This window comes from Castor canadensis, chromosome 4 (genome assembly GCF_047511655.1).
Source record: "Castor canadensis chromosome 4, mCasCan1.hap1v2, whole genome shotgun sequence".
Taxonomy (NCBI): domain Eukaryota; kingdom Metazoa; phylum Chordata; class Mammalia; order Rodentia; family Castoridae; genus Castor; species Castor canadensis.
In genome coordinates, this window is record NC_133389.1 from 30,225,621 (window position 1) to 30,238,198 (window position 12,578).

Sequence of the window (12,578 nt, forward strand, 5' to 3'; positions counted from 1 at the left end):
CCTGGGCAGGCCTCAAGTGAACCTCAATTCTCCCAATCTCCACCTCCTGGCAGGTGCCTTCCTAAAACAACCTGGTGGCTGGTCTCCCTGTTTTATGCTCATGCTGCCTGTGGAGGGCATTTCTAAGGTATAACTTGGTCTGTCCCTTTCATGCTGAGACCTGAGTCCTACCTGCTTCTCACCTGTTCACCTCCTTCCCTTGGCTGCAGAGCTTGTACCTTCTCAGCTCCTGCAGCAGGCCCCACTGTCTTCAGCCATAACTTTCATACCATAAATTATCATGACTCAAAGAGGTTCTCAGATTGGCAGAGAAGGAAGAGGGAAAGGAACAAATCACTCCCTCACCCCAATAAATTTCAGATGAGCTATGGGAAGAGGAAACAAGTGAGGAGGGCTGCTAGAAGGGCTGAGAGAGGGAGAAGGCGCATATGTGTTGAATTCAACCAACACATATGGCGTACACACATATGTGTTTTGAGCCAGGTGGATGTGTGGCTAGGTGCTGGGGGTGATTTGGGGCAAGGAGGCTCATCAGTTGCTGGTAGGGTGGTTAGCAGACAGGTTGTCATACCTAGAGGAAGCATAGGGTTCTGGGAGTGCTCTGAGCCTGTCTTCAGTGTCTGTAAGACATGGATGAAGGTCAGAGAAGCCCTTGGAGTTGGTCCTGAAAATTGAGCCTGATGGCCAGTTCCAGGGATTTTCAAAATTCAAGATGACTGCAGCAGAGAGCAAAAGGCGAGAAGGGGGCTGGATGCAGTTTTGAGGGACAAACGATTTACCTGGAAGGCTGATAGACAAGTGCTGAGGGGGCGTCTTAGAATGGAAAGGGCTGGCCAAGAAACCTCTTGGCCATGTGGATCTGGAGGCAGGAAGGCCAGGTGACTTGAGAAGTGATAATTAACAGCAGGAAGATGTGCTATCAACCTTCTTTAGAGACCTTTTTGAGGTTTGGATGGTATTGGGTGACAGTCGCCACAAGGGCCATTCTGTAGCACTAACAACACCAGAGAGCCACAGGAGGAGTGGTGGCTTCAGGAAGTAGTAGATGGGTCTGAGGAGTGCAGGTAGGTGGGAGCTGAGTGCAGTAGCTGTGATAGCAGTTTTATGTGTCATTTTGGTGAGATTGCTGTCCCCTGTTAACCAATTAATGCTAACCCTGGTGTTGGTGTGACAACCCCTTATAGATTTGACTAAGGTCCATAATCAGCTGATTTTTTTCTTTCTTTCCTTCCCTCCTTCTCTTCCTCCCTCCCTCCTTTGTTTCTTCTTTCTTTCTTTCTTTCAGTAGTGTGGTTTGAACTCAGGACCTCCCAATTTGCCACTTGAGCTCTTTAGTATTTTTTTAGATAAGGTCTAACACTTTTTGCCAAGGGCTGGCCTCAGACTTCGATCCACCTACCCACACCTCTGGTGTAGCTGGGATCACAGGCATGTGTCACCATGCCCAGCTTATTGGTGATATGGAGTCTCACTAACTTTTTACCTGGACTGGCCTACAACTACAATCTTCCCAATCTCTGCCTCCCAAGTAGCTGGGGTTACAGGTATACATCACTGCACTTGGCCTATTTTTGTTTTGAGACCAGACTCACTATGTAGCCAGGCTGGACTCACATGCTCCATCTTCTTGGCTCAGCCTCCTGAGTGCTGAGATTACAGGTATGCACAACCATGCCTGGCTCAGCTGACTTTAAGAAAGAGGGATTGCCCTGGTGTGAACAGGACTGATATCATCAATTGAAAGCCTCACAAGCAGCACTGAAATCTTTCCAAGGCCAGGAGAAATTCTGCTTCTGCACAGCAACTCTGGAGAGGTGTAGCCCACCCTCTCCAGCCCAGCCAGCCCCACCATCACATAAACCAGGGCCTTGCAATAAATTTCTTAATACTGATCTCTCCTACTTTGGGTTAAACTCTGACTATACAGGTGCTAGGACAAAATCCAATCCCAGTCCTGCCTTGGAGGTCCCTACAGCCACGTGGCTTTGCAGATGAGGGACTCCTCTGCCTTTCTTCTGCATAGGAGCCATGTGGAAGGGCAAACAGCAAGAAGAGTCCGTCCGTCTGGGTCTGCACACCAGAGTGTGCGTAAACATATATGCAGTGGTGAGACTGATTCTCGCCTCTCAGAGGGACCCAAACCAAAACAACTCCACAGTCCTCACTTTGGAAGTTACCCACTTCTTCTTGTTCACTTCCTGGGCAATCAATCCCCTTTGAGGATTAACTCCTCACCAGAAATGCTCATTCTGTCTGTTGTGCCTTCCCTTTTAATTCTGGCTGTTCTCTGCTCCCCAATAAGGATTTGAAGTACATCACAGGGTGTGAACTAAGGCCCACTTTATTTGCTCATGTTTCTGTTAACCAAAATTCAGCTCCCGGGGTTGAGACAGATTCTGTTACAGACAGCCAAGCCAATTTTTACTGCTTCCCATGATATTCCAAACGTATTGAGAACACTCAGCAAGCTGTGCATTCCCACATGGTTCACTCACATTAATCAATTGCACCTTCTGACCGGGCTGCATAGGTTAGAGTTAGAGGGCTGGGGGCCTGACACCAGTGGCTCACACCTATAATACTAGCTTCTTGGGAGGCTGAGATTGGGAGGATTAAGGTTTGAGGCCAGCCTGGGAAAATAGTTCATGAGACCGTATCTCAAAAATAACTAGAGCAAAATGGACTGGAGATGTGGCTCAAGTGGTAGAGCACCTGCTTTACAAGTGTGAAGTCCTGAATTCAAGCCTCAATCTCACCAAAAATAAACATATAACTAACTAACTAAATAAATAAATAAATTAGAGGGCTGAAGGGATGTTTCTTTTGCAGAGATGGATGGAGTGTTCTTGTGGGCAGGTGCCTCAGTCCATCATGGGGACTTGTTCTGGGATGGCATCTACACCTCTCAGCAGGAGGGACACTGTGAAGCATGAGCAATGAGCTTTTACAATTTCATTTCTGTGCTGTGACTTCATGATTGCATATGTGCAGGTGTGAGTGTGAGTGTGAGTGTGTGTGTGTGTGTGTAAGGGAAAACCCTCCTTAATAAATATACTGGGGACAGATGCCTCAATCAGATCTTGGTTCCAGACATCAGAGAAAATTGAACAAGGATGTCCAAGACTTCAGAGTGTGTGGAAGAGAGGGAGCCTAGGAGGGAGGGAAGAAGCTGGAGACTGCTACTAACTGAGTAACCAGTACCTGCCAGGCAAAATGAGTCTTTCTTCAGCACAGCAAACCTGCTTGGAAATTACTACCATTTTTTTTTATGGAAGGGGAAGCAGAGACTGTCCCTGGCATCCCAGTCTTCACTGTTTTCTGTATACATGAAAGGGAGAAATCAACTGTAAAGTTTCACAGAGACCATGAGGCCTGGGGAAGGGTACACAGGTTCTAGTCCCAGCCATGTGATTTTGAATGCCTGGATGCCTCAGTTTAGTTAATGGTTAAGTGAAAGACAGTTTAGTGCATTGACAATAGTGTGGGGTTTTAAGACAGACTGACATATGCTCTTTAACGTTCTGTGCTTCAACTAAAAACATCTAAAAAAATCTTAAATTTTTAAAAATTAAAATAAACAATACCTTCCTTACAGGGTTGTCAATGAAACAAGATATTGCATACAAAATGCTTAGCATAGTGTCAGCCACACAAAATACTAAATAATTGTTAGCTATTATTAATTCAGCATAGAGTCAGAGTGAAGATGATTTTCTAGCTCATTTGTACTGAAGTCTTGCTTTTGGCATAACATACTGCATTGGGTTCTAACAGATATGCAAACACGTTGAAAGTGTGCAAAGCATATTGTTATTTTTATAATACAAGGAAATAGTTTTAAAAGGCAGTTTCATAAGTAGACAAAATGTTGAATAGATTGTTGAATAAATGAGCTGTTCATATTTTGGGGTGATTAATGCACACTGGCTTTATATAAGAGTAACTCTGCAGAGAGTTTTGAAAGGATTACCTTCTGGAGAAAGAAGAGTCCTTTCTGGAGGTGGGAACAGTCTCACAGCTGTGTAAATGGTGTGTGTGTGTGCCTGTGTCACAGGGGGAGGGATATTCAGTGAGAATGGGTAGCTGTCTGGCAGGAGCCTGTCCTGACTGAGGGTTTGCACTTTCCTAAAAATCCTTTTGTTCATCCTTTACATAAGATTGAGGAAATGCATAGTCAACATATCTAAGACATTATTCTTAGGCTTTTATTGTTATTAATATCATTGAAGGGGTTGGTGGAGATGACAGGAGAACTAAATCCTCTGCTAGCTCATGTCGACTCACACTGATGGCCCATGTCATATTTCCACTGGACAACACTGGCTCTTGAACCTTGCGTCTCTAGCTGTTTGCTATTACAGGTTTCACTGCAGATGGTCAAGCCAGGATAGTGTGAACCACCAGGTTTGTGTGTGGGAATTTCGTTTTGGTGATGAGACTTCAGTTGTGACGTTTTCTGATTTGTTTTCAAGAATTCCAGAATTTAGAGCTAGGAGACATTTGGTTCAGCTTCTAGTCTTAACAGACTAGGAATATTGCTATTTTTTCAAGGGAGAAACAAGTATGGTGCTAAGAGTTATGATGGGCTTGTTCTCATGGTCTCATCAAGACTGTCCCCACCCTGCCCTGGTCCATCCTTCACTTCAGATGCTTTCTGTTAGAAGAGGCAGCAACTGGTCCAGGAAGAGAGAGGAGAGAACGGGGGAGGAGAGGGACAAGCAGGACTGTATGGTGCTAATGAAATGGACGAGACTTGGGAAAAATACCTGGAATGCTGTTTTTTGGCTGGAGGTGGTAGAGCATTCAAATTCTACTTCCCCTACCCCATGCCTGTAATCCTTGTGTCTAATGTCTAAGCGTCTCACCCCCAACACAGCACATCTCCTAAGGCTTGCACCTTGGCTTCCTTTAGCCTAGTACTCTGAGCTTGAGTCTTCTGTACCATGGTCCTTTGCAAACCCTCCACTCTAGTAGTGAATTATGTATGCTCTTCCCTTCTCTTCCTGCATGCCTGGACCCTGTTTCCCAAGCCCAGCACCAATGCCACCTGTATTCTCCCAGTATGCCATGCTCTGGTGAGACCCTTATTTACATAAAAATTTAAAAGGAAGTAGCACTCAGTACTTCATTTGTTGAGGAACTCTGGTAAGTGTTTTTTTTTTCTGTCCAATGCACTGTCTACTGATCAGCTATCATTCTGGAAATTTTTTATTGAAGGTAGTTAGAGGTTTAGGATTTTATTGTTATTGATACTATTATTTTTTGGAGGGTTTCCTGGAGATAACTAGCTCACACTGATGGTTCTTGTGTGTTTCTATTGAGTTTTTAGTTATTTAACAGTGAAGGCTCCAAGGAATTGAAGATTCCATTGAAAGTTGGAGAACTGATCTTGGGGGGCGTAGTCTGATTTCTGGCCAACAATTACTCTAAGGAATATCTTCACTTTATTGCCCACTTACTCTGTGCCTAGTCTTATAAGGAATGATGCCCACAGTAACATTAAAAACCACAGAAGTTGAAAGTACATAGCCCACATACAGGAGAGCTAGGATTTGGGTCCAGCTCTGTTGGACTTGAACTGTCTGATGGGCCAATCTGGCCCTCATTAAGCTGCAGTGCTCTGTCTCCTCTTGGCAGAGAGAACCAGACACAGCAGGCCAGGGGTCAAGTGCTGCCCCTTCTTGCTCTTGCATGCCTGTTTCTTTTGGCTGTGCAAGGCCTTCAGAGCTGGTAGGAACACAGTATAGTGTGTTTTGGCTGGGAAGCAGAGGTCAGGGGCTAGATTCCTGCCTTCTAGTCTAGGGTCTCCAGCAGCATGCTTGGCAATGGTGGGGAACCAACCTGCCTGTATCTGCTCCCCCAGGTGTAGACTGGGAAGAGGGCACTCAGGTTCATGAGGAAACTGCGTTTTTATGGCACTCAATTTCCATCTGATATCCTGATGTGTAGTATTGTCAGCAATGGCATTAGACTATTTAGACATCCTAGACAGTTGGTTTAATTTTTAATTATTGTAGAAAGCTTTATAAGCTTAGAACTTGGGGTGGAGAGAGGGAAGAGACTGAAAAATCATCGGGTTGTAATCTCATTTTATATGCCAAACATGGAACCAAAGAATGGTTAAATGTCTGCTCAAGTCGATAAGCAAGACAGGGGAACCGGTACTGTTTGTCAGTTCTTCTTCACCAGCAATCGTCCCCTGAGGATGTAAGCGAGGCCTTTGGTGCTGACTGTTCTTGACCCCAGGGCTGCACATTAATTACTGTCTCTGCCAAGGATATAGAGATAGTGGACTCTCTGTTTCTGTCTCACGTACTGCTGCAAAGATTAAAGTCAAAAAGCTTCTAGTGGCGTTGCAGACTGCACCCTTCTCCATGTTTCCTGGTGCCTGGCACCTGCAGCTAGGAAATCTTGTATCTCTACTAATAGGTGGCAGTTGGGCTAGCCTTGGCCACAGCTGTGACATTGACAACATGTCTGGTTCTCAGTTGCCTTCTACAGGTGCTTTCACCCCAGACATCCAGGGCTCTTGGTATGGTGTGGGTGCCTCTCTTGGTAAAAGAAGCCACTAGGTAGACTGCTGGAGCCTCACTTCTCTAAGTGTCACTATGGCCTTACAGTAGCACCTGGAAGCTTGTTAGGAATGTGCCTTCTCAGGCTCCTCCACAGAGTGGCTGAGTGCGAGTCTGCATTTAAACAGGACTCCTGGCATGTGTCTGCCCACTACAGTTGGACAGGGGTTTAGTGACTTCAGGTACCACTACTCTCAGGGGGATTTGCATACCAAAAAGGTAAAGACAGAGTGTGAAATGCTTAATTAAAAAATAGGTCAGACGGGTGGTGGCTCACACCTGTAATCCCAGTTACTTGGGAAGTAGGGATGAGAGGGTCACAGTTCAAGGTCAGCCCCAGCACAGTTAACATCCCCCACCCTGGGTTTTCAATTAGCAACATCCCTTCTCAACAAACAAGCCAGGGTGGTGATTCATGCCTGTGGTCCCACTACACGGAGGGCAGAGTTAGGAGTATTGAGATCCTGGGCAAATATTCAAGACCCTATTTGAAAAATAAATAAAATAAAAAACAAAGGAGCTGGGGATGTGGCTCAGTTAGTCTAGCAAGTGTGAACTCCTGAGTTCAAACCCCAGCACTGGAAAAAAAAACACACCTCCTCTTATGGGGTGAAAAGTGAAAGAATTAAGGCCCAGTGATTGACATTTGGTCTTCAGGTCTCTGTGGAAGTGGAGGTGGGGGTGGGGAGAGTGGAGGGTGGTTTGAGAGCTCAGGCTTGAACTCAAGGGATGAGGTTTAAAGACTGGCTCAACAATTTATGTCAGCTATGTGATCTTAGGGCAACTTGGACTTGGGGAAACTTGCATCAGTTTTCTTATCTGCAAAATGGGGAAAAGATTATCAGTATCTCATAGGAGTATTAGGATGAAATGATTTAATTCATGTCTAGCCCTTAGGTCAGAGCCTTAGCATATTCTAAGCACTCATTTAATGTCAGCTTTTATTCTGATCACTTTCCATGCATGCAGTTGCCTCTGGCAGCTGGATCAGAGATGGTGCTGATTGCAGGGTGTGACATCCGTATTTCAAGGACCACTGCATGGGTAACAGGTGTGTCCTGATGTTTATGTACACCCTTGCATTCCAGAAGCCTGGACTTCAGATTTCTAGGGTGCCATGTCCTAGGGAAGGAAGGCCCCACTTGGCTTCCTGCAAGGAAAACTGCACACATGTGAGTTCCTGCAATCGTCCGTATCCTGAGGTGGTTTCCAGAAAGCAAAACCAACTCACCTTCAGGGATTCCTAACTTTGTTCTGTTTGAAAATAACACGCAATAGTTTTATGATGTGAATTATAGTCCAATAGGAAATGAATCTCAGTGCCCAGCTTCTTTAGGATGGGTTGTTTCAAAGCTGGGGAGACTGGCCCTGTGAGTTCATGCAAAAAAATAATACGGTCAGCAACACTGATCTGTGGCAACGGGAGGCGTCACAGTGAAAGTCTCTGATTCTTACTCAGGGAAGTGGTAACCTTTGCTAGAAGGACCAAATTAGGATTCAGGAGCCACAGAGTTGGGCAAATCATTCTCTCTCTCTCTCTCTCTCTCTCTCTCTCTGTCTCTGTCTCCCTCTCTCTCTTCCTCCCACCCTCCTTCCCTCTCTCTCTCACTTTCTCTCTCTCCTCTCAATCTCTCTCTCAGCTGTAAAATAAGGGGGAAAGGGGGTGGAGCCCATATGTTTGCCAAGGAGTGCTGGAGTCTTGTGGGCTCTGAACTAATCATCCCAGCAGTTAAACTGGTTACAGTAGACTATTTCACCAACTTGGGAGTAAAATCACAGTGACCACCTCCATTTCAGAAAGACATCAACCTTGACAAAGCCTGGTCATGCTGGGGTCTGAGGGGCTCTCATACGTACCCAGACACAGAAATGTACAACTTCTTCAGGATTCCTGACAGACACTTTGCCCTTTTCCACCAGCACCTCCTGTCTCCCCACTCTGCCCCAGCCTTGCCACCTCCCCCTTCTTTAGCAAGTTAACCAAATTCTCTCTTCATGGACAGTTCAATGGAAAGTTAGTCTGAAACGACAGTATATCATATTTCATGAATTTAATAGGGTTTTCATGATTTTACAAAGTGCCTCCACCAGACACTCGCAGCTGGAGGCAGCTCAGCGGGAGGCTGCAGCCCTGCATCTGGGTTTTTCAACTCTTGCCAAAATCCATTGAATTTGATCCGGAATGACTATGAATCTTTGGAATGTGCAGTCCCTTCTCTCTTGCCTTATCCAAATAAAAAGCGGGAAGGTGGTAAGGGGTGTGTGTGTAAGGAAATGTCCTGTGAGAATTCCATATGGAAACACTAAACGTGCATTATAAAGGATTTCCTATAAACAAAATCACAGTCAGGGATGTTGACCCTCACCACGTTAAAAACAAAGGGCGCTTGTGTGTGTTTGTGTGTGCTTTAAAACATATACGTATTTTCATTTGGGGTGATCTTACAGCCCCCCTTCCTCCTTTTAGCTAACTCTTTCCCTTTCCATCTCACCCACTCCCAAAACTAGCCCCAAACTCCTAACAAGAACAAACTTTAATCGTTCTGCACAGTAAATCCCCTACAAATAAATATCCAGAGGAACTTCAAACACCCTTAATTGGAAGCACATGGGAAGAACTCTGCAGTCCTTGCCAAGGCTGCAGAGTTGTAATTTAATGTTATGATCTGCCATAAATATGCGCCATAATGAGCGAAGTTTGGGTTTCCCTTCTGTGTATCAGAAAGCTGCAGGCTTGAGTTCTTTTGCATTCTTTTCTGTCTTTTGTTCTGTTTTTGTTCAGTCATCAAACTTCACATTTAACAACCCCCACCCATCAACCCTAAACAAGAAAGGACAACCACAATCTAAACAAACCTTCCTCTTCCTTTAACCTCTTCCCCAAAACTCCTTCACTCCAAGCCATGCATGACTGTTCTGTCCTTCTCTTTGCTGTAAAAGAATTATGGTTTAGGGTTTACAGGGTTTTAAAAAATGTGTTCAATCACTAGAATGGGAGAAATGAAGCTAAACTACCTCTGGGCCCTCTAATGATTTTATCATAGAATTATAGTTGGAATGGCCTGGTAGGAACTGCAAGGGGCCATAATGCCCATTCCCTGCCTTCAATGCTGCTTTACCCAAAACGCGGGGTTCACAGGTGCCCACCTTCTCAGAAATTACCAAGAGAGGTACTTCAGAAACACCCTCTGGCAACTGAACTCCACCTCTAAGCTCACAAGAGAGGAAGTCTTTCATAGGTCCATTGAAAGTCACATGACTCGAGGCCATTTCTCCTCCTTCCATCCATAGGGTGGAAGACATTTAGTTGCCATTGTTTGGAATGACTTCATTGGAGGGAATGCCTCCAGCCAACTGAGTGGGAGAAACACTTTTTGGTTTCACAGGGAACAAACTCAGTGCCAAGATCCCTGTGCATAGAATTGCTAAACTTCAGACTTGGGAGGCAACTCAGAGGCCATCCAGCTCAACTGCTCCAGAAGTGCCAGAGTCCTTAACAGTATCTCTGACATCCACCCTTGGCCCACATCCTTGCAGGGATCTGGAGCCCATATGTCCCCTGCCGGTTCCCTCTATTTCCAGAGAACCTTAAAGGTCAGAAAGTTTGTCCCTCCTATGGAGTCCAAATCCTCATTGCTGTTCTTTCCTTTTTTTGGTCTCCCTTCTGTTTTCTAGAGCTCCATAGAAGAATTCAAATTCAAATTCAGCTGAATTCAAATTCAGCAATAAGCTGAAGAGGTTCTTTCCTTCTTTGACTTTTCTTCAACACCCACTCACATGGTACCAGCATGATAGTGATTGGTGACTTCCTCACATCGCTTCTTTGTCTTCATTGTCTTTACCTGACTTTCCTAACTGTGTGTCCCTAGAAAGGTCACCTCATCTCCCTTGGAGGTTGGTTTCTTTGTCTGGGAAATCAGAGAGCTGCATTAAATGTCTTCTTCCAAGATCTCTTCTGCTTCGACAGCCTTTCAAGGACAGGTGTTGATGCCAACTAGAGCCAAGGCCTTGGAGGCTTCTGTATCTAAGATTCCATCACCCACTGCTCATTTATCTATTGGTGCTGACAGTGAACTTGACTGGAGGAGGAAGAGGCATGGCTCTTGCCTCCTGGGAATCTACTCTCAGGTTCACAAGGATAGAAACACACAGGGGACAGAATCAGAGGGCTACTTTGTGAACTGTTTTACAACCATATGCCCCAAAGCATGTCCTGTGCAGGGTGTTGGAGGATCTCAACCCCAAGGCTGGCTGGCATGCTGCTGAAAGCAACTAATTGTGTCATGATATGTTGTAAGACATGTACTGAGCTTGTGAGTGCATAGTGAAAGAATTAAAGCAGAATCAAGATTTCTTTTCATGACATCATTCTTGTTCATGCACATTCTATTATAGGTGTTTGTTTTGTTTCATTTTTTGTGGTAATGGAAATTGAACCCAGGGTCTCACTCTACTACTTGAGCCACACCTCCCAGTTCTTTTGCTTTTAGTTTGTTTTTCAAATAAGATCTCAAGCTTTTGTCTTGGCCTTGCACCTCGATCCTCCTACCTTTGCCTCCTGATAGCTAGGATTATAGGTGTGCACCATGACACCTAGCTCTATTATAGGTTTTTAAAGTTACAGTCAGCTTTTTTAGAATCTCTATTGAGTCTCATTAAGCAAGGCTGTCCCCTCCAGGGAGCCTGTGCCCAGGATTGGATGGTCTGTGGAATCCCATTTGGCTTGCAGGGAGCAGTAAACAAAGACTGCAAATCATAGACACAAATCAAAAGAAAGTAGACAGGTTTTCCTGACACTGGGGTATAGGAGAGGCAAGAGGCCATAGCCTGGTCCTTTCTGCCATTGTGGGTCACCTGTACAATTGCAATGGCTTGTCATTCTCCCTCACTCTTGTTCCTCTACAGACTATTCTCCATCCAGCAACCAGAAGAATCTTTTAAAGACACAAATCAGAAGGGCCTTTCGATCACTTCCCAAAATGCTGGGATAAAATCTCAGCAAGTGCCAAAGCCTTCCGTGTTTATAAGAATTAGGTTTTAGTTATCTCTCCCACTTCCTCTCCGTTAGGGCTGTCCCAACCTTGCCCTCAAGCCTTTGCACTGGTAGTTCCCAGATATGTAACTTGTTTCCTCATTTCACTGAGGACTCTTCAAGGTGGCCTTCCCCTGACCACTTCACCTAGAGTATCACCCGTGCCATTTTCTCCCCTGACCCACTGTACTTTTCTTCATAGTACTTATCTCTAGCTGACAGTGTATTATATATCTATTGGCATATTTGCTTATTGCCTGTCTCTATCATAAGAGGACAGGGAATTTTGTCTTGTCTGCTTCCTCTTCACAATGCACTCAATAGCACACTGTGATGGTCTCATAGGAAAAATCTAGAACCTGCTCTAACTGAGACAGGGAGTAACCGTTCTGTACTCAGGACAAGGCAACTCAAGGACTCATGGTTACCTGGAGCAAATGTTTAGAGCGAACCATTGGAGCATCTCCCGAGAATAGTTTCTGCAGAGGGAGAAGAGAGGTAGTGGAGGGGCAGGAGCATCTGAAGTGTGGAGGGAGTGGAACTGAGGATGAGGATAGGAGCAGGGCTATGACCAGGAGGTAGGACTTCTCCACAGAGGAGTCCCCTTGTGCTTCTACCCTGTTGTGTGTGCTCAGGGCTGGGGGGATGAGTCACTAAGATGGATTTACCTTACTACACAGGGGGAATAATTCAGCTATACTTATTAATAGAAAGGTTTTTAGAATCTCAGATCTTAACCAATGCGGGCCACATGCTAAGTTTTATTGGTAGGAAGTCATAATTTTGGAATGTTAGAGTCTACTAGTCCCAATTCATTCATTCATTCATTCAACCAATATTTTTTGAGTTCCTGCTATATGCTATTTGGGGCATGGGAGAAACATAAGATTAAGAAAGTAGACTAAAATTCCTGTCTTTATGAAGTTTATAGTCTAAAGACGATGGACAAACATCAAAATGCATAGATAAATTAT

General features: G+C 44.9%; 1 protein-coding gene across 1 annotated transcript in view; it reads right to left on the minus strand.

The window, feature by feature from the left end:
• The window catches only part of Slc14a2 (solute carrier family 14 member 2), a 445,690-nt gene that overhangs the window by 85,602 nt on the left and 347,510 nt on the right, over positions 1 to 12,578 (minus strand). The window lies entirely within an intron of this gene.